The sequence below is a fragment of the Antechinus flavipes genome, chromosome X (assembly GCF_016432865.1).
Source record: "Antechinus flavipes isolate AdamAnt ecotype Samford, QLD, Australia chromosome X, AdamAnt_v2, whole genome shotgun sequence".
NCBI lineage: Eukaryota > Metazoa > Chordata > Mammalia > Dasyuromorphia > Dasyuridae > Antechinus > Antechinus flavipes.
The window spans coordinates 80,801,776-80,825,245 of record NC_067404.1 but is presented as its reverse complement, the minus strand read 5'-3'; the positions used below and the strand labels follow the sequence as shown (position 1 = coordinate 80,825,245).

The following is a 23,470-nucleotide window of genomic DNA, read 5'->3' as shown; positions in this document are numbered from 1 at the left end:
TTCTTTTTTCACAGTGGCCCGGCCTCTTCTGTATTCATTCATGCTCTATTAGTACTAGACCTAAACTCTTCTCTGCCCCTCTACAACTCGATGATCCCTTGACCACACAAACGTGTAATTTCTCCTTTCATGCACTGGTCACACTCTAGCTCACTAGATTTAGCCGCATAGCCCACAGGGAGCAGCCTTGCTTCTCCACATCATGCACATTCAGTCCATCACTTCTCTCATCCTTCACTCCTTCAGGTAGATTTTGCAAACAGGCAATCATCACTTTCACTCTTCCCCATTTTCTTGCATGTCCCACAATGGCTCTTTTGCAGCATAGCATATTTGACTCTCACCATCTCACCATTCAGCCGTTCACCTACGTATCCTTCATAGCTAAGGCTTGTGCTTTTAAACACACACACTGCACACTTATTTCCAGCCAAATATCTCTCTTGTGCGTACAGGGCTATTTCCACACATCACCCACTCTCTTGCTCTCTCTTTCCATACACTGCTCACTCTTTTTGTGTCTCTCTCCATCCATGTCTTATTTCTCACTTTCTCCTGTCAGATCCCTCTCGTTGTCTAGGTCTCTTGTGCCTTTGTTTTCTGTCTCAGACTTTTAGACCTTCAGGTTTCTCAGTGAGTTTTAGATCTCTTTACCCATTCCTTTCTCATCCTTCAAGTATCTAAATTCATCCATTTCCCCCAGTCCAGGTCTCAACATGTATACCTATCTCCCTCTCTGAGGTACCCTCATAACTATTTCTTTTTTAATTTGTCTCCTCAGTATTACTTCTCCCTGTGCTCCTCCATTCAGTCATCTTACACCACATACTTCTTGCCATTCATGCATTCCTTCTCAAAAAGATTTGACAGTCACTCATGTATCAGAGTTTGGGTCTCTCCATTCATTCCTTTCTGTCTGCCATTTGGTCACCCATCATCTTCCTCTCATTTTTCTATTCCACGCTCCTCTCCGTACTTCTTTTCATCCATTCAATTCTGACCTCAATTATTATACCTGCCCAATATATACAATTTCTGCATGTATACTTATCCTACTTGTTCCCTTCTATCTCTCTTGGCTTTCTCTTATACTCATTGATTTTTCCTAGGACACAATCATGTCTTATACTGCTCTACATTCACCTTCCTCTCCTTGAGGTTATCCCTCCTAATTCTGTTTGTTTAATCTTCAGCAGCAGCATCTTCTCACTGGCTTAGCTATCTCTATGTCTCCATCTTCTCTACTTTCCTTTTTGGGCTTTCCAACCTACTTCATTGTGTCATGATCTGCAGCTACAAATCTTCCATTCAATACATCTCTATTTTCATATATCTCTCACTTTTCTGCTCTTTCTATGCATTGTTAAATTTCCCTCTTTCCCCTTCATCGTATTATTTCAGTTCTGGCTATTCTCCTAACATCTTGCCTTTTCCTACTTGAATATCCTTTATTCTAAGTATTCATTGGCCTCCCCTGCAGGTATATCTCATTTTCTACACCTTTGACTCTGTTAACTTGTCTTCCCACTTATTTCCCCTTCTCTCTGTTGTTCTCCCAGTGTTTCTCTTTCATTCAATCTGACCAGTCATTCTTCCTTTCTTTCATGCTCCCCCATTCAGTCATCTCACATTGCATTCCTTACTCCATTCATCCTTGTGTCTTATTGGAACTTGACTGTCCCCTCAAGTATCAGAGGTTGGGTCTCTCCTTTCACTCCTCTCTTTGTGGTCTCTGGGTCTCACATTCTCACCTTCGCCCCATCTGGATTTCTCAATCCATTCTCCTCTCTCTTTCTCTTTAGCCACTCATCTCTCATCTTCTGTATATAGCCAGTTATCCATCACAAACAGTTAACCTTCCTCCACACATAAAAGTCCCATTCATCATCTTATTTCACATAAGTTTGTCACTCTCTAGTTTTATTTCTAGCAGCCAGATCTCACTAGTCCCTATCCACATGCACCTGTCTCTACCTCAGTGCTTCCCTAGAGCCACTCTATGTCCTTGTCCTCTGAAATCTTGGCTTTAGCCCTTTGGTTAGCAGCTCATCCTTTATTACTTCCCATTTTGCTTTCTCCCTTTGTTAAATTGACAGAAATCTCTGCCCAGGCATCTCTCACTCCAGAGCATTTCCATCCTCACATTTCTCACTTGCTTGACCTTTCATACCAACAATCTCACATTTTCTCACACATTTAATTTTTTTCACAGTGGCCCGGCCTCTTCTGTATTCATTCATGCTCTATTAGTACTAGACCTAAATCACTGTCTGCCCTTTTGCAGCTCGATGATCCCTTGATCACACAAACCTGGAGTTTCTCCTTTCATACATCGGTCACACGCTAGCTCACTAGATGTAGCCACATAGCCCACAGGGAGCAGTGTTGTTTCTCCACATCATGCCCATTCAGTCCATCACTTCTCTCATCCTTCACTTCTTCAGGTAGATTTTGCAAACAGCCAATCATCACTTTCACTCTGTACTATTTTCTTGCATGTTCTCCAGTGGTTCTTTAGCAGCATAGAATACTTGACTCTTGCTACCTTTCTTTTCCTCCTTTCAAGGTTTTGATATTTTTTCAGGAATTCATCCTTCATGGCTATGGCTTTTGCTTTCACACAAAGTTAATGCAAAATAGATATTTCCAAACAAGTGTCTCTTATATATGTCTCTCAGTACATCACTCACTCTGTGCTCTCTCTTTTGATACAGTGCTCATTCGTTTTGTGTCTCCATCCATCCATCTAATTTTTCACTGTCTCCATTCAGAACCTTCTCCCTCACTGTCTTGATCTCTTTCATTTGTGTTCTGTCTCAAGTGTCTAAATTCATTCATTTCCCACAGCCTAGTTCTCAGCATGGACTCCTTTTTCCCTCTCTCAGGCACCCTAGTAACTATTTCTCTTTTTGGATGTGGCTGCTCAGTTTTGCTTCTCATCCTTGTGCTCCACAGTTCAGCCATCTCACACTGCATCCTTCTTGCCATTCATGCATTCCTTCTCATTGACATTTAACAGTCATTCATATCAGAGTTTGGGTCTCTCCATTCATTCTTTTATTCTGCCATTCAGTCACCCATCCTCATCCTCTCACTCTCTCATGTTCTCACTCCACTCTCCTCTCCCAGCTTCTCTTCATCCATTCAGTGTTGACATCCCAAAGTGTCCATTCATCTCTCAATATCTGTATGCATTCATATCCCACTTGTTCCCTTCCATCATTCTGGGCCTTCTCTTTTGCTCTCTCTCAAGAGTTTTTCCTAGGATACAATCATTTCTCATATGACTCTTTATTCAGACTCTTCTCTCTGAGCTTTCCCTCCTTTTTTTAAAATTGGATCTTGACTTCTCGTAGCCTTGGCTATCTATTTTATCCACTTTCCATATTTTAGTTCTTCGGCTTTCTGGCCCACCTTCCTGTCTCACAATCTTCAGGTACAAATCTTTCATTCAGTACATCTCCATTTCCATATAACTATTCTCACTCCCTTTGCTCTTTCCCCATTTATCCAACTCTTTCAGTCTTGGGTCCTCTTCTACTAGTAGCTTGCGTTTCCCTACCTGAATAACAACAAAATCTACCTGATTCAGTCTTCAGATCCATTATGTTCCCCTGCTGATGTATCTTTTTCTAAACCTTTCACTCTGCTGCCTTGTCATCCCATTCATTTCTCCTTCCCTCACTGTCCCTTTCCAAATCTTTTTCATTCAATCTCACCAGTCATTCTTCCTTTCTTTGGTGCTTTCAAATTCAATCATTTCTCCTTGCACGCCTCTTATCATTCATTCCTTTTTCTTATTGAATTTGACTATTCCTTCAAGTATCAGAGGTTGGGTCTCTCCTTTCATTCCTGTCTTTCTAGTCTCTGTGTGTCACATTCTCACATTCACTGCATCTGGATTTCTCACTCTACTTTTCTCTCTCTTTCTCTTTAGTCACTCAACTCTCATTGTCTTAAACTTTCATACCAACAATCTCACATTTTCTCACTCATTTTCTTGTTTTCACAGTGTAAAAAAACGTTCATCCATCTCACACCACATACTCCTTGCCATTCATCCATTCCTTCTAATTGAGATTTGACAGTCACTCATGATCAGAGTTTGGGTCTCTCCATTCATTCTTTTATTCTGCCATTCAGTCACCCAACATCATCATCTCACTCTCTTATTTTCTCACTCATTTTTTTTTCACAATGGCCCGGCCTCTTCTGTATTCATACATACTCTATTAGTACTAGACCTAAACTCTTCTCTGCCCTTCTACAGCTCAATGACCCCTTGACCACACAAACATGAAGTTTCTCTTTTCATACACTGGACACAACTGAGCTTGCTAGATTTAGCCACACAGCCTCCAGGGGACAGCTTTGTCTCTTCACACCATGTTCATTCAGTACATCCCTTCTCTCATCCTTCACTCCTCCTTCACTCCTTCAAGCAGATTTTGCAAACAGCCAATTATCACTTCCACTCTTCACCATTTACATACATGTTCTCCAATGGCTCTTTAGCAGCGAGGTAAACTTGACTCTCACCCCTCTCACCTTTCATCCTTTCATGGTTTTGAAATTTTGCAGCTGATCATCCTTCATGGCTTTGGTTCCTGCTTTCACATACACACTACCACATACAGATATTTCCACCCAAGTATCTCTTACTTGCGTACAAGTCTCTTTCAATACATTACACTCATTTGCTCTCTCTTTTCATACACTGCTCATTCTTTTTGTGTCTCTCTCCATCCATCTCTTTTTTCTCACTGTCTCCATTCAGACCCCTTTAAATTTCTAGGTTTATCTTCCTTTTTCCTTTCTCTCTGAGTTTTAGACATGCATGGTTCGCTGTTCTTTATATCTCTTTTCCTATTCTTTGCATATCTCTCAAGTGTCTAAATTCATCCATTTCCCATAGTCTAGGCATCAACCTGCATTCCTGTCTCCCTCTCTCACTCACTGTGCCTAACTCTCTTTGGATGTGACTCCTCAGTTTTGCTTCTCCTTCCTGTGCTCCTCAATTCAGCCATCCCTCACTGCATACACTGCCATTCATGCATTCCTTCTCACTGAGATTTGACAATCACTCGTGTATCAGAGTTTGGGTCTCTCCAATCATTCTTGGTTCTGCCATTCAATCACCCATACTCATCCTTTCACTCTCATTTGCTCACTGCACTCTCCTCTCCCAACTTCTCCATCCATTCAATTTTGACCTCCCAGTATATCCATTCATCCCCAAATTTTTCACTCTTTTTGTTTTCACAGTGGCCCGGCCTCTTCTGTATTCATTCATGCTCTGTTAGTACTAGACATAAACTCTTCTCTGCCCCCCTGTAACTCCATGACCCCATTGACCACACAAACATGGAGTTTCTCCTTTCATACATTGGTCACACGCTAGCTCACTAGATTTAGCCACATAGCCCACAGGGAGCAGTGTTGTTTTTCCACATCATGCCCATTCAGTCCATCACCTCTCTCATCCTTCACTCCTTCAGGTAGAGTTGGAAACATCCAATCATCACTTTTATTCTTCACCATTTCCTTGTAAGTTCTTCAATGGCTTTTTAGCAGTGTGGTAAACTTGACTCTCACCCTCTCACCTTGCATCGTTTTCATTGTTTTCCTGTTTTTCAGCTATTCATCCTTCATAGTTATGGCTTCTGCTTCCACACACACACACTGAAAAGCACACTTATTTCCAGCCAAATATCTTTTCTGTGCGTGACAGGGCTATTTCCATACATCACACACTCTCTTGCTGTCTCTTTCCACATATTGCTCACTCTTTTGGTGTCTCTCTCCATCCATGTTTTATTTCTCACTCTCTCCATTTGGATCTCTCTCACTGTCTAGGTCTCTCATGCCTTTGTTTTCTGTCTCTGAGTTCTAGACATTCTGGTTTCTCAGCTGCTTATAACTCTTTATTCATTCCTATCACATCATTTGAGTGTCTATTTCATCCATTTCCCCCAGTCTAGGTCTCAATATGGATTCCTTTCTCCCTCTCTCAGTCACTGTGGCTATTACTCTTTGCATGTGTCTCCTCAGTTCTGCTTCTCCTCCCTGTGCTCCTCAATTCAGCCATCTCTCACCACAAATTTCTTGCCATTCATGCATTCCTTCTCAATAAGATTTAACAGTCATTCATGTATCAGAGTTTGGGTCTCTCCATCCATTCTTTTATGTCTGACATTCGGTCACCCATCTTCATCCTCTCACTCTCATTTTCCCTCTCCTTTTCTTACTCTCCTCTCCTCTTCCTAATTCTCTTCATCCATTCAATTCTCTCCTCCCAGTATATCCATTCATCCCTCAATTTCTGTATAATACTTGTCCTACTTGTTCCCTTAATCTGTCTAGACCTTCTCTCTCCCTCAGGGATTTTCCCTAGGACAAGGTCAGTTCTCATACTGTATTGATTCAGCTTCCTCTCCCTGAGCTTATCCGTGCTAGTATTGTTTATTAAATCTTCACCATTTTCATTTTCTCATAGGCTCAGTTATCTCTATTTTTCCACATTCTCTACTTCTTTGGCTTTCCAAACCACTTAACTGTGTCATGATCTGCAACAACAAATCTTTCATTGAGTACATCTCTATTATCATCTATCTCTTGCTCACTTTCCAGCTCTGTCCATCTAGTGTTATCTTTCCCTCTTTCCACCTTCATTGTATTCTTTGAGTTCTGGCTCCTCTTTTCCTACTATCTTGCCTTTTACTTCCTGAATATTGGAATCATCTATCTCTTTTATTCTAAGTATTCATTGGGCTCCTGTGCAGAAATATCTCCTTTTCTATACTTTTGACTTTGTTAACTTGTTTATCCATTTATTTCCCCTTCTCTGTGTTCTTCTCCAAATGTTTCTCTTTCATCCAATCTCACTAATCATACTTTTTCTTTGCTGCTCCCCCATTCAGTCACCTCACATTGCCTTCTCTTTCCACTCACCCTTTTTCTTATTGGAATTTGACTGTCTCCTCAAGTATCAGAGGTTGGGTCTCTCCTTTCACTCCTCTCTTTATGGTCTCTGGGTCTCACATTCTCACCTTTACCCCATCTGGATTTCTCAATCCATTCTCCTCTCTCTCTCTCTTTAGCCACTTATCTCTCATCTTCTGTATATAGCCAGTTATTTATCACATACAGTTAACCGTGCTCTACACATACAAAGGCCAACATCTTATTTCATACAAGTGTCTCACTCTCCAGTGTTATTTCTAGCAGCCAGATCTCACCAGTCCCTATCCACATGCATCTGTCTCTACCTCGGTGGTTCCTTAGAGCCACTCTATCTCCTTGTCCTCTGAAATCTTGGCTTTAGCCCTTTGCTTAGCAGCTCATCCTTTATTACTTCCCATTTTGCTTTCTCCCTTTGTTAAATTGACAGAAATCTCTGCCCAGGCATCTCTCACTCCAGAGCATTTCCATCCTCACATTTCTCACTTCCTTGACCTTTTGTACCAACAATCTCACATTTTCTCATACATTTTATTTTTTTTTCACAGTGGCCCGGCCTCTTCTGTATTCATTCATGCTCTATTAGTACTAGACTTAAATCACTGTCTGCCCTTCTGCAGCTCAATGATCCCTTGACCACACAAACCTGGAGTTTCTCCTTTCATACATCGGTCACATGCTAGCTCACTAGATGTAGCCGCATAGCCCACAGGGAGCAGTGTTGTTTCTCCACATCATGCCCATTCAGTCCATCACTTCTCTCATCCTTCAATCCTTCAGGCAGAGTTTGCAAACAAGCAATCATCACTTTCACTTTTTACCATTTACTTGCACATTCTCCAATGGCTCTTTTGCAGCGAAGCATATTTGACACTCACCCTCTCATCTTTCATCCTTTCACGGTTTAGATATTTTTTTCAGGAATCCATCCTTCATTACTATGGCTTCTGCTTTCACACACACTCAATGCAAAATAGATATTTCCAAACAAGTGTCTCATATAAATATATATATATATCTTTCAGTACATCATTCACTCTGTGCTCTCTCTTTTGATACAGTGCTCATTCTTTCTGTGTCTCCATCGATCCATCTCTCATTTTTCACTGTCTCCATTCAGAACCCTCTCCCTCACTGTCTTAATCTCTTTCCTTTGTTTTCTGTCTCATGTGTCTAAATTCATCCATTTTCCACAGTATACATCTCATCACGTATTCCTTTCTCTCTGTCTCAGGAACCCTAGTAACTGTTTCTCCTTGGATTTGGCTCCTCAGTTTTACTTCTCCTCCTTGTGCTCCTCACTTCAAACATCCCACACTACATCCTTCCTGCTATCCATGCGTTCTTTCTCATTGAGATTTGACAGTCATTCATTTATCAGAGTTTGGGTCTCTCCATTCATTCTTTGGTCCTACCATTCAGTCACCCATCCTCTTCTTCTCACTCTCTCATGTTCTCACTCCACTCTCCTCTCCCAACTTCTCTTCATCCATTGAATTTCAACACCCCAGGATATCCATTCATCCCTCAATATCTATATGCATACATGTCCCACTTGTTCCCTTCTATCAGTCAGGGCCTTCTTTCTCTCTCTCTCTCTCTCTCTCTCTCTCTCTCTAGGGTTTTCCCTTAGGATACAATCATTTCTCATATGGCTGTTGATTCAGGTTCTTCTCTCTGAGCTTTCCCTGCTCCTTTTTTTTGTAACATCTTGACCTTTTTGCAGCCTCAGCTATCTCTATTTTCTCCACCTTCCATTCTTTATTTCATAGGCTTTCCAGCGCACCTTTCTGTCTCACAATTGTCACCTATAAACCTTTCAGTATATCCCCTTTTTCATATAACTCTCACTCCCTTTGTCTCTTTTCCCATTTATCCAACTCTTTCAGTCTTGGGTCCTCTTCTAGTAGCTTGCATTTCCCTACCTGAATAACAACAAAATCTACCTGGTTCAGTCTTCAAATCCATTATGTTCCCCTGCTGATGTATCTTTTGCTAAATTTTTCACTCTATTGATTTGTCTTCCCATTCATTTCTCCTTCTCTGTGTTCTCCCAATGTTTCTCTTTCATTCAATTTCACCAGTCATTGTTCCTTTCTTTCGTGCTCCCCCATTCAGTCACCTCACATTGCCTTCTCTTTCCACTCACCCTTTTTCTTATTGGAACTTGACTGTCCCCTCAAGTATCAGAGGTTGGGTCTCTCCTTTCACTCCTCTCTTTATGGTCTCTGGGTCTCACATTTTCACCTTCGCCCATCTGGATTTCTCAGTCCATTCTCCTCTCTCTCTCTTTAGCCACTCACCTTTCATCGTCTGTATATAGCCAGTTATCCATCACACACAGTTAACCTTACTCTACACATACAAGGCCCAACATCTTATTGAATACAGGTTTTTGACTCTCCAGTGATATTTGTAGCAGCCAGATGTCACTAGTCCCTATCCACATGTTCTTGTCTCTACCTCAGTGGTTCCCTAGAGCCACTCTATCTGCTTGTCTTCTAAATTCTTTGCTTTCTCCCTTTGCTCAGCAGCCCATCCTTGATTGTTAACCATTCTGCTTTCTCATTTTGGTGTATTGACCAATATCTTTATACAGGCACCTCTCACTCCAGAACATTTCCACCTTCACACATCTCACTTTTGACCTTTTGTACCAGCACCTTCACATTTTCTCACTCTTTGTTTTTCACAGTGGCCCGGCCTCTTCTGTATTCATTCATGCTCTATTAGTATTAGACCTAAACTCTTCTCTGCTTCCCCTGTAGCCCAATGATCCCTTGACCACACAAACCTGAATTTTTCCTTTCCTACATTGGTCACAGTCAAGCTCACTAGATTTAGCCGCGCATCCCCCAGGGGAAAGCTTTTTTTCTCTTCACACCATGCTCATTCAGTCCATCACTTCTCTCATCCTTTACTCCTTCATGCAGATTTTCTGAACAGCCAATCATCGCTTTCACTCTACACCATTTATTGCATGGTCTCCAATGGTTCTTTTGCAGCAGAGCATTTTTGGCTCTCACCCTCTCACCTTTCATCCTTTCATAATTTTTTTGTTTGTCAGCTATTCATCCTGCATGTTTTGGGCTTCTGCTTTCACATACACACTGCAAAGTACAGGTATTTCCAACCAGAATTTCTTACTTGCATACAGATCTCTTTCAATCCATTACATACTCTCTTTCTCCATTAATACATTATTCAATCCCTTGCTCTCTGTTTCCACATACTGCTCACTCTTTTGGTTTCTCTCTCCATCCATCTCTTAATTCATACTTTCTCCACTTGGAAACCCTACAAAGTCTAGGTCTCTGTTTCCTTTATTTTCTGCCTCTGACTTTTAGCCATTCAGGTTTCTCAGCTCCTTATACCTCTTTTCCCATTCATTTCACATCACTCAAGTATCTAAATTCCTCCATTTTCCACAGTCTAGGTCTCAACACATGTTCCTTTCTACTTCTTTCAGGGACCCTAAAACTCTTTCTTTTTGGATGTGGCTGCTCAGTTTTGCTTCTCCTCCCTGTGCTCCTCAGTTCAGCCATTTTACACTGCATCCTTCCTGCCATTCATGCATTCCTTCTCATTGAGATTTAACAGTCACTCATTATCAGAGTTTGGGTCTCTGCATTCATTCTTTCATTCTGCCCTTCAGTCACCCATCCTCATCCTCTCACTCTCTCATTTTCTCACTCCACCCTCCGCTCCCAACTTCTCTTCATCCATTCAATGTTGACATCCCAAAGTATCCATTCATCTCTCAATATCTGTACACATACATGTCCCACTTGTTCCCTTCCATCAGTCTAGGCCTTGTCTCTGCCTCAGGGACTTTTCCTAGGGCACAGTCATCTCTCATCCTGCTCTTCATTCAGCTTCCTATCCCTGAGCCTTTCCTTCTTAGTTTTGATTGTTGAATGTTCAGCATCTAGACCTTTTCACAGTCCCTGTAATCTCTATTTTCTCCACCTTCCCCAGTTGAATTCTTGGGCTTTCCTACTCATCTCACTGTCTCATGATCTGCAGCTACAAATCTTACATTCAATATTTCTCCATTTCTAGATATCTCTTACTCACTTGCTATCTAGTGTTAACTTTCCATCTTTCTCTATTCATTTAACTCTTGGGTTTTCTTCTAATAGTGTCTTGACTTTTACTTCCTATATATCACTACAATCTACCTCCTCTATTCTAATTATCCATTGGGCTCCCCTGCAGGTATATCTCCTTTTCTACACCTTTCACACTGTCAACTTCTCTTCCCATTCAATTCCCCTTCTCTGTGTTCTTCTCCCCATGTTTCTCTTTCATTCAATCTCACAGATCATTCTACTTTCTTTCATGCTCCCCCATTCAGTCATCTCACATTGCATTCCTCGTTCCATTCATCTTTCTTTCTTATTGGAACTTGACTGTTCCCTCAAGTATCAGAAGTTGGGTCTCTCCTCTCACCCTTTTCTTTTGGCCTTTGTGTCTTACATTCTCACTTTTAGCCCATCTGGATTTCTTACTCTACTTTCCCCTCTCATTCTCTTTAGCCGCTCATCTCTCATGTTCTTCATATGGCCAATTATCCAACACTCAGAGTTGCCCTTGCTCTACACATTCAAGTCCCTTATTTCACAAAGGTGTCTGACTCTCCAGTGATATTTGTACCAGCCACATCTCGCTAGTCTTTATCAATATGTCCCTGTGTCTACCTTGTTGGTTCCCTAGAGCCACTCTATCTTCTTGTCTTCTGAAATCTTGGCTTTTTCCCTTTGTTCAGCAGCCCGTCCTTGATTGTTTCCCATTCTGTTTTCTCACTTCGGTGTTTTGACAGATATCTTATCCAGGCACCTCTCACTCCAGAGCATTTCCACCTTTACACATCTCACACTCTTAACCTTTCATACCAGCAATATTACATTTTCTCACTCTAATTTTTCACAGTGGCCCGGCCTCTTCTGTATTCATTCATGCTCTATTATGACTAGACCTAAACTCTTCTCTGCCCCCTATAGCTCAATGATCCCTTAATCACACCAACCTGGAATTTCTCACTTCATTAATACATACATATATACATACATACATACATACATACATATAATTGAGCTTCCTAGATTTAGCCGTAGAACCCCCAGGAGACAGCTTTGTCTCTCCACACCATGCTCATTCAGTCCATCACTTCTCTCATCCTTCAGGTAGATTTTGCAAACAGCCAATCATCACTTTCGGTTTTCATCATTTACTTGCACATTCTCCAATGGCTCTTTTGCAGTGAAGCATATTCGACACTCACCCTCTCATCTTTCATCCTTTCATGGTTTTGTTGTTTGTCAACTATTCATCCTGCATGGCTTAGGCTTCTGTTTTCACACACATACTACAAAGCAGGGCAGTTATTTCCATCCAAGAATCTCTTACTTGTGTAGAGGTCTCTTTCACTTTATTACACACTCTCTTGCTCTCTCCATCCATACATTATTCAATCTCTTGCTCTCTCTTTCTATTCATGGCTCATTCTCTTGGTGTCTCCCTCCATCCATTTCTTATTTCTCCAGTCAGATCCCTCTCACTATGTAAGTCTCTCTTGCCTTTGTTTTCTCTCTCTGACTTAGACATTCAGGTTTCTCACTTCTTATATGTCTTTATTCATTCCTTTCATATCACTCAAGTGTCTAAATACATCCATATCCCATAGTCTAGCCTTCAACATGTATTCCTTTCTCCATCTCTCAAGTAATAGTTACTAAACTATTTCCCTTTGCATGTGGCTCCTCAGTTTTACTTCTCCTCCCTGTGCTTCTCAATTCAGCCACCTCACACCACATACTTCTTGTCATTCATGCATTGCTTCTCATTGAGACTTGACAATCATTCATGTATCAGAGTTTGGGTCTCTCCATTCATTCTTTCATCCTGCCATTCAGACACCCATCCTCATCCTCTCACTCTCATTTTCTCACTCCATTCTCCTTTCCCAATTTCTCTTCATCCATTCAATGTCGACACCCCAGGATACTCTCATCTCTCATTATCTGTATACATACATGTCCCACTTGTTCTCTTTATCTGTCTTGGCCTTTTCTCTCCCTCAGGGATTTTTCCTATGACTCAGTTATCTCTCATACATCTCTTGACATTTCCTCTCCCTAAGCCTTATAATCTCTGTTTTCTCCACCTTCCTCACATCCCTTCTTCGTCTTTTGAATACTCCTCACTACCTCACGATCTGCAGCTACAAATCTTAGATTCAATACATCTCCATTTCTAGATCTCTTACTCACTTGCTAGCCAGTGTTAACTTTGCCTCTTTCTCCATTCATTTAACTCTTGGGTTCTCTTCTAATAATATCTTGACATTTACAACCTGTATATCACCACAATATATCTCCTTTACTCTAAATATCCATTGGGTTCTCCTTTTCTAGACCTATGAATCTGATGTGTTCCCAATTATTTCCCCTTCTTTCAGTGTTCATTTCCAAACATTTCTCCTACATTAAATCCCATCAATCATTCTTTCTTCCTCTCCTGCTCCCCAATTCAGTCAAGTCACAATGCCTTCTCTTACTATTCACCCTGTTCCCTTATTGGCATTTGACTATCCCTTCAAGTATCAGAGGTTGGGTCTCTCCTTTCACTCCTGTCTTGATGGTATCTCTGTGTCACATTCTCACCTTCACCCAATCTGGATTTCTCAGTCCACTCTCTCTCTTTGGCCACTCATCTCACATGTTCTGGATATGGCCAATTATCCATCGCTCAGAGTCACCCTTGCTCTATGCACGCAAATCCCATTCAACATTTTATTTCACACAAGTGTCTGACTCTCCAGTGATTTATAGCAGTCATATCTCATAACTCCCTATCAACATTTACCTATCTCTACCTCGGTGTTTCCCTAGAGCCACTCTATCCCCTTTTCTTCTGAAATCTTGGCTTTCTCCTTTTCCTCAGCAGACTATGCTTGATTGTTTCCCATTCTGCTTTCTCATTTTGGTGTATTGACAGATATCTTTACACAGGCACCTCTCACTCCAGAACATTTACACCTTCACACGTCTCACACTCTTGACCTTTTGTACTGGGAATCTCACATTTTCTCATTCCTTGTTTTTCACAGTGGCCCGGCCTCTTCTGTATTCATTCATGCTGTTAGTACTAGACATAAACTCTTCTCTGCCCCCCTATAGCTCAATGATCCCTTGACCACACAAATCTGGAGTTTCTCCTTTCATATATCTGTCACAATCGAGCTCTGAAGTTTTAGCCACACAGCCCCCAGGGGAAAGCTTTTTTTCTCTCCACACCAAGCTCATTCAGCACATCACTGCTCTCATCCTTCACTCCTTCAGGCAGATTTTGTAAACAGCCAATCATCACTTTACTCTTCACCATTTACTTGCATGTTCTCCAATGGCTCTTTGCAGCATAGCATATTTGACTCATTCTCTCACCTTATATCCTTTCATGGTTTTACTATTTTTAAGCTATTCATCCTGCATGGCTTAAGCTTCTGCTTTCACACTCACTGCAAAGCACTGTTATTTCCATCCAAGAATATTTAACTTGTACATGGGTCTTGTTCAGTAGATTAAACATGCTCATAATCTCTCCATCCGTACATTACCCACTTTCTTGCTCTCACTTTCCATACATTATGGACTCTCTTGCTCTTTCTTTCCATACATTGCTCACTCTTTTGGTATCTCTCTCCATCCATCTCTTTTTTCACACTCTCCAGTTGGATCCCTCTCGCTTTTTAGGTCTCTCTTCCTTTTGTTTTCGATATCTGACTTTTAGCCATTCATGGTTCCCAGCTTCTTATACTCCTTTATTCATTCCTTTCACATTACTCAAGTGTCTAAACTACTCTATTTTCCACAATCTAGCTCTCAACATGAATTCCTTGCTCCCTCTCTCAGGCATCCTAGTAACTATATCTCTTTGAATGTGCTCCTCAGTTTTGCTTCTCCTCCCTGTGCTTCTCACTCTCATCTCATACTGCATCCTTTTTGCCATTCATACATTGCTTTTCATAGAGATTTGACAGTCACTCATTATCAGAGTTTGGGTCTCTCCATTCATTCTTTCATTCTGCCCTTCAGTCACCCATCCTCATCCTCTCACTCTCTCATTTTCTCACTCCACTCTTCTCCCAATTTTTCTTCATCTATTCAATGGATTCAACACCCCAAAATATCCATTCATCTCTCAATATCTGTACACATACATGTTCTACTTGTTCCCTTCATCTGTCTGGGCCTTCTCTCTCCCTCAGGGACTTTTCCTAGGACACAGTCAGCTCTCATACTGCTCTTCATTCAGCTTTCTATCACTGAACCTTTCTTTCCTAGTTTTGATTGTTGAATGTTGAGCATCTAGACCTTTTCACTGTCCCTGTAATCTCTATTTTCTCCACCTTCCCCACTTGATTTCTTGGGTTTTCCTACTCACCTCACTGTCTCACGATCTGCAGCTACAAATCTTACATTCAATATGTCTCCATTTCTAGATATCTCTTACTTGCTATCCAGTATTAACTTTGCCTCTTTCTCCATTCATTTAACTCTTGGGTTCTCTTCTAATACTGTCTTGCTTTTACTACCTGTATATCACCACAATCTACTTTCTTTACTCTAAGTATCCATTGGGTTCCCCTGTAGGTATATCTCCTTTTCTAGACCTTTCACACTGTCAACTTCTCTTCCCATTCATTTCCCCTTCTCTCTGTTCTTCTCTAAATGTTTCTCTTTCATCCAATCTCACTGATCATTCTTTCTTCCTTTGCTGATCCTCAATTCTGTCATTTCACATTGCATGACTTTTACCATTCACCCTGTTCCCTTATTGTAATTTGATTTTTTTCTTCAATTATCAGAGGTTGGGTCTCTCCTTTTACTCTTGTGTTTTGGCCTTTGTGTCTCACATTCTCACCTTCACCCCATCTGGATTTCTCAGTTCATTCTCCTCTCTCTCTTCAGCCACTCATCTCTCATCTTTAATCTTACTCATAAGGCCAATTATCCATCTCTCAGAGTTGCCCTTGCTCTACACATTCAAGTCCCATTCAAGATCTCATTTCACACAAATGTCTGACACTCAGGTGGTATTTGTAGCAGCCAGGTCTCACTAGTCCCTATCCACATGTATCTGTGTCTACCTCAGTGGTTCCCTGGAGCCACTCTATCTCCTTGTCTTCTGAAATCTTTGCTTTCTACCTTTGCTCAGCAGCCCATCCTTTATTATTTCCCATTCTGTTTTCTCACTTTGGTGTATTGACAGCTATCTTTACACAGGCACCTCTCACTCCAGAACATTTCCACCTTCACATGTCTCACACTTTTGATCTTTTGTACCAGCAATCTTATATTTTCTCACTCATTCTTTTTTCACAGTAGCCCGGCCTCTTCTGTATTCATTCATGTTCTATGAGTACTAGACTAAACTCTTATCTGCCCCCACCCCCCACCCCATAGCCCACTGATCCCTTGACCACACCTGGAGTTTCTCCTTTCATACATTGGTCACAGTCGAGCTCGCTAGATTTATCCGCGCAGTCCCCAGGGGAAAGCTTTATTTTTCCACACCACACTCATTCCATACATCACTTCTCTCATCCTTCACTACTTCAGGTAGATTTTCTAAACAGGCAATCATCACTTTCACTCTTCACCATTTTCTTGCATGTTCTCCAATGGCTCTTTTGCAGCGTAGCATATTCGGTTCTCACCCTCTCACCTTTCATCCTTTCACAGGTTTGATATTTTTAAGCTATTCATGCTTCATGCTTAGGCTTCTGCTTTCACACACACAGCAAAGTACAATTTTTTTTTCCCAGCGAAGTATCTCTTTCTTGCATATGGGGCTCATTCAATACATGACATACTCTCTTGGTCTCTCTTCCCATACATTGCTCATACTTCTGGTCTCTCTCCAACCATCTCTTATTTCTCACCATCTCCATTTAGACCTTTCTCACTGGCTAGGTTCATCTTTCCTTTATTTCCTGTCTCTGGGTTCTCAGCTCCTTAAACCCCTTTCCCCATTCCTTTCCCATCCCTCAGGTATCTAAATTCATTTATTCCCCACAGTCTAGTTCTCAACATGGATCATTCCTTTCTCCCTCTCTCTGTCACTGTGGCTAACTATTTCTCTTTGGGTTTGTCTTTTCAGTTTTGCTTTTCCTCCTTGTACTCCTCAGTTCAGTCATCCCACACCACAAACTTCTTGACATTCATGCGTTCCTTCTCAACGAGATTTGACAGTCATTCATGTATCAGAGTTTGGGTCTCTCCATTCATTCTTTGCTTCTGCCATTCAGTCACTCATCCTCATCTTCTCGCTCTCTCATTTTCTCACTCCACTCTCCTCTCCCAATTTTTCTGCATCTACTTACTTTTGCCACTCCAGGATATCCATTCATCCCTCAATATCTGTATGCCTACATGTCCCATTTGTTCCCTTCCATGAGTCTGGGCCCTCTCTCTCTCTCTCTCTCTCTCTCTCTCTCTCTCTCTCTTTCTCTCTCTCTCTCTCACACACACACACACACGGATTTTTTCTGTGACATCATCTCTCATACTGCTTATTAAATCTTCAGCCTCTTGACCTTCTCATAGCTTTGGCTATCACTCTTTTCTCCACCTTTCCTATTTAATTCTTTTAAACTCCTATTTAATTCTTATTAAATCCTATTTAATTCCAGCCCACCTTCCTGTCCCATGAGCTTCAGGAACAACTCTTTCATTCAATACACCTCCATATCTACAAAGGTCTCTCACTTTCCCCCTCTCTCCATCCATTGTTTCCCTCTTTCTCTATTCATTTAAGTCTTGGGTTCTCTTCAATTAGTGTCTTGACTTTTACTACCTGTATATGACAACCACAATCTACTTCCTTTATTCTAAGTACCCATTGGGATCCCCTGCAGATATATCTCCTTTTCTATACCTGTGAATCTATTAACATGTATTCCCATTCATTTCCCCTTCTCTCACTGTTCTTCTCCCAATGTTTTTCTTTCATTCAATCTCACAGATCATCCTACTTTCTTTTGTGCTCCCCCATTCAGTCATCTCACACTGCATTTCTCGCTCTATTCATCCTTCTTTCTTATTGGAACTTGACTGTTCCCTCAAGTATCAGAGGTTGGGTCTCTCCTTTCACTCCTCTCTTTGTGGGCTCTGCATCTCACATTCTCACATTCATGCCATGTGGATTTGTCAGTCCACTCTCCTCTCTTTCTCATTAGCCACTCATCTTTCATCTTCTCCCTATGAAGAATTATCCATCACACACAGTTGCCCTTGCTTCACACATTCAAGTCCCATCAACATCTTATTTCCCACAGATGTCTCACACATAGGTGGTATCTGTAGCAGCCACATCTCACTAGGCCCTATCAACATGTACCTGTGTCTACCTCAGTGATTCCTTGGAGCCACTCTATCTCCTTGTCTTCTGAAATCTTGGCTTTCTCTTTTTCATCTGCAGACCATTCTGATGCTTCCCATTCTGCTTTCATACTTTATTGACTTGGCAGGAATGTTGACACAGGCATCTTGCACTCCATAGCATTTCCATCCTCATGTGTCTCATTCTCTTCACCTTTCACACCAGAATCTCACATTTTCTCTATTTTTCACAGTGGCCCGGCCTCTTCTGTATTCATTCATACTCTCTTACTACTACACCTAAGCCCCCCTGTAGCTCCATCACCCATTGATCACACGAACATGAAGTTTCTCCTTTTCATACATCAGTTACAAGTGAGCTCACTAGATTTAGCTTCTCCGCACCACACCTATTCATTTTATTGCTTCTCTCATTGTTCACTCCTTTGGGTAGATTTTTTAAACAGCCAGTAATCACTTTCTCTCTTCACCATTTTCTTACAAGTTTCCAATGGCCCTTTACCAGCATAGTATACTCTCACCCTGTCAACTTTCATCCTTTCATGGTTTTACTGTTTTTCAGCTATTCATCCTTCAGGGCTTAAGGCTTCTACTTTCACACACACACACTGCAAAGCACATTTAGTTTCATCTGAGAATCTCTTACTTTATGTACAGTCCCTTTTGTTCGATCACACTGTCTCTTGCTCTCTTTATCTGAACATTATTCAGTCTCTTGCTCTCTCTTTCCATATATTACTCATGCTTTTGGTGTCTCCATTCATCTCTTATTTCTTACTATTTCTAGTTGGATTTCTCTCAGTGTCCAGATCTCTTTTATTTTTTTTCTGTCTCTGATATTCATGGTTCCCAGCTCATTATACCTCTTTATTCATTCCTTTCAAATCACTCAAGTGTCTAAATTCGTGCATTTCCCACAGTTTAGGCCTCAACATGAGATTCCTTTCTCCCTCTCTCATTCACTGTGGCTAACAACTCTCTTTGGATGTGAGTCCTCAGTTTTGCTTCTCTTCCCTGTGCTCCTCAATTCAGCCATCTCTCCCTGCATACACTATGCCATTCATGCATTCTTTCTCAGTGAGATTTGACAGTCACTCGTGTATCAGAGTTTGGGTCTCTCCAATCATTCTTGGTTCTGCCATTCAGTCACCCATACTCATACTCTCACTCTCATTTGCTCACTCCACTCTCCTCTCCCAACTTCTCCATCCATTCGATTCTGACCTCCCAGTATATCCATTCATCCCCAAATTTTTCACCCTTTTTGTTTTCACAGTGGCCCGGCCTCTTCTGTATTCATTCATGCTCTGTTAGTACTAGACATAAACTCTTCTCTGCCCCCCTGTAGCTCCATGACCCCACTGACCACACAAACATGGAGTTTCTCCTTTCATACACTGGTCACAATCGAGCTTGCTAGATTTAGTTGCGCAGCCCCCAGGGGACAGCTTAGTCTCTCCACACCACACCCATTCAGTACATCACTTCTCCCATCCTTCACTCAATCATCACTTCACCATTTACTTGCATGTTCTCCAGTGGCTCTTCAGCAGCATAGCATATTTCATTCTCATCTTGCATCTTTTCATGGTTTTGCTGTTTTTCAGCTATTCATCCTTCATGGCTATGGCTTCTGCTTACACACACACACACACACACACACACACACACACACACACACATGCATATATACACACCCATACACACGCACATACACACATGTGTGCGCACACATACACAGGCACACGCACACATGCACATACACACGTGCGCACACATGCACATACACGTGCGCGCACACACACGTGCGTCCATGCGCGCGCACACACACACACACACACACACACACACACACACACTGCAAAACATACTTATTTCCAGCCAAATATCTTTTTTGTGCGTGACAGGGCTATTAACACACATCACTCACTCTCTTGCTCTCTCTTTCCATACATTGCTCATGCTTTTGATGTCTCTCTCCTATTTCTCCCTATCTCTAGTTGGATTTCTCTCAGTGTCCACATCTCTTTTCCTTTTGTTTTCTCTCTCTGAGTTCTAGACATTCAGGTTTCTTAGCTCCTCATACCTCTTTACCCATTCTTTTCACATCACTCAAATATCTATTTCATCCATTTCCCTCAATCTATGCCTTAACATGAATTCCTGTCTCCTTCTCTCAGGCACCCTGTCTGTTTCTCTTTGCATGTGTCTCCTCAGTTTTATCTCTCCCTGTGCTCCTCCATTCAGCCATCTCACACTGCATGTTCCATGTCATTCATGTGTTCCTTCTCAATGAGATTTGACAGTCATTCATGTATCAGAGTTTGGGTCTCTCCATTCATTCTTTTGTGTCTGACATTCAGTCACCCATCTTTATCCTCTCACTCTCTCCTTTTCTTACTCTCTCCTCTTCCTACTTCTCTTTATCCATTCAATTCTCTCCTCCCAGTATATCAATTCATCCCTCAGTGTCTGTTTGTATACTTATCCCACTTGTTCCCTTCCATCAGTCTGGGCCTGCTCTCTCCATCAGGGATTTTTCCTAGGACACATTCATTTCTCAAACTGCTCTTGATTCACCTTCCTCTCCCTGAGTCTTTCCCTCCTAGTTCAGCATCTAGACCTTTTCACAGTCACTGAAATCACTAGTCCTATTACCCATTTAACTTCTTGGACTTTCTTACTCACCTCACTGTCTCACAATCTGCAGCTACAAATCTTACATTTCAATACGTCTCCATTTCTAGATCTCTCTTACTCATTTGCTATCCAGTGTTAACTTTCCCTCGTTCTCCATTCATTTAACTCTTGGGTTCTCTTCAATTAGTGTCTTGACTTTTACTACCTGTATATGACCACAATCTACTTCCTTTATTCTAAGTACCCATTGGGATCCCCTGCAGATATATCTCCTTTTCTATACCTGTGAATCTGTTAACGTGTATTCCCATTCATTTCCCCTTCTCTCACTGTTCTTCTCCCAATGTTTTTCTTTCATTCAATCTCACAGATCATTCTACTTTCTTTCATGCTCCCCCATTCAGTCATCTCACATTGCATTCCTCGTTCCATTCATCTTTCTTTCTTATTGGAACTTGACTGTTCCCTCAAGTATCAGAGATTGGGTCTTTCACTCCTGTCTTTTGGCCTCTGGGTCTCACATTCTCACCTTCACCCCATTCTCCAATAGCTCTTTTGCAGCGAAGCATATCTGACAACTCACCTGAGTGTCTGACACTCAGGTGATATTTATAGCAGCCAAATCTCACTAGTCCTATCAATATGTCCCTGTCTCTACCTCGGTGGTTCTCTGGAGCCAATGTATATCCTTGTCTTCTAAAATCTTTGCTTTTTCCCTTTGCTCAGCAGCCCATCTTTGATTGTTGCCCATTCTGCTTTCTCCTTTTGGTGTATTGACAGATATCTTTCCACAGGCACCTCTCACTCCAGAACATTTCCACCTTCACACGTCTCACACTTTTGACCTTTCGTACCAGCAATCTCACATTTTCTCATTCTTTTTTTTTTTTTCACAGTGGCCCGGCCTCTTCTGTATTCATTCATGCTCTATTAGTACTAGACCTAAACTCTTCTCTGTCCCCCTATAACTCGATGATCCCTTGACCACACAAACCTGGAGTTTCTCCTTTCATACACTGATCACACTCTAGCTCACTAGATTTAGCCGCATAGCCCACAGGGAGCAGCCTTATCTCTCCACACCATGCTCATTCAGTCCATCACTTCTCTCATCATTCATGTAGATTTTCTAAACACCTAATCATCACTTTCACTCTTCACCATTTACTTGCACATTCTCCAATGGCTCTTTTGCAGCAAAGCATATTTGACTCTTACCCTCTCATCTTTCATCCTTTCATGGTTTTGTTGCTTGTCAGCTATTCATCCTGCATGGCTTAGGCTTCTGCTTTCACATACACACACAGACACACAGACACATATACACACACACATACTACAAAGCACAATTATTTCCATCCAAAAATCTCTTACTTGTGTACAGGTCTCTTTCAATACGTTGCACACTCTTTTTCTCTCTCCATCCAAACATCATTCAGTCTTTTGGTCTCTCTTTCCATACACTGCTCTCTCTTTTGGTGTCTCCCTCCATCCATCTCTTATTTCTCACTCTCTCCAGTTAGATCTCTCTCTCTCTCTCTCTGTCTAGGTCTGTCTTCCCTCTGTTTTAAGTCTCTGACTTCTGGATGGTCAAATTTCTCAGCTCCTTATACCTCTTTACCCATTCCTTTCAAATCACTCAAGTGTCTAAATTCATCCATTTACCACAGTCATTCATGTATCAGAGTTTGGGTCTGTCCATTCATTCTTTGGTTCTGCCATATGTTCTTCCATCCTCACCCTGTCATACATTTTCTCACTTCACTCTCCTCTCCCAACTTCTCTTCATCCATTTAATTTTGACCCCTAGGTTATCCAATCTTCCCTCAATATCTGTATGCACCCACATTACACTTGTTCCCTTCTATTTCTTTGGGCCTTCTCTTTCTCTCAGGGATTTTTCCTAGGACACAATCTCCTCTTATACTGCTTTTGACTGAGCTTCCTGTCCTTGAGCCTTTTCCTGCTTGTATTGGTTTTTTTTTTTTAATCTTCAGCATCTTGACCTTCTCACAGATTCAGCTATCTCTTTTTTCTCTACCTTCCCCACTTTATTTCTTGGGCTTTCCAACTCATCTCACTCTCTCATGATCAGAGGCTACCTATCTCTCATTGAATACAACTTCATTTCCATAGAGCTCTCACTCTCTATTCTTTTGTTTCCTTCCATTGTTGACTTTCTCTCTTTCCCCGTTCATCAAACTCTTTTAGTCTTGGGTCCTCTTCTACTAGTATCTTGCCTTTTCCTAGGGAATATCAGCACGGTCTACCTCCTTTCATCTAAGTATTCATTGGGTTTCCCTGTAGATATATCTCTTTTTCTACACCTTTCACTCTGTTGACTTGTGTTTACATTTATTTTCCTTCTCTCAGTATTTCTCTCCAAACATTTCTCTTTCATTCAATCTCACCAGTCATTGTTCCCTTCTTTCGTGCTTCCCCATTCAGTAATCTCACATTGCATT

General features: G+C 41.5%; 1 long non-coding RNA gene across 1 annotated transcript in view; it reads left to right on the top strand.

Annotated features, from left to right (window-relative positions):
* LOC127542872 (uncharacterized) overlaps positions 1–23,163 on the top strand; it is a 39,245-nt gene extending 16,082 nt beyond the window's left edge. Inside the window, exon 3 of the long non-coding RNA XR_007948883.1 lies at positions 626–23,163. This is a non-coding gene — a long non-coding RNA (uncharacterized LOC127542872). The remainder of the gene's footprint in view (positions 1–625) is intronic.
* Positions 23,164–23,470: the final 307 nt, after the last annotated feature.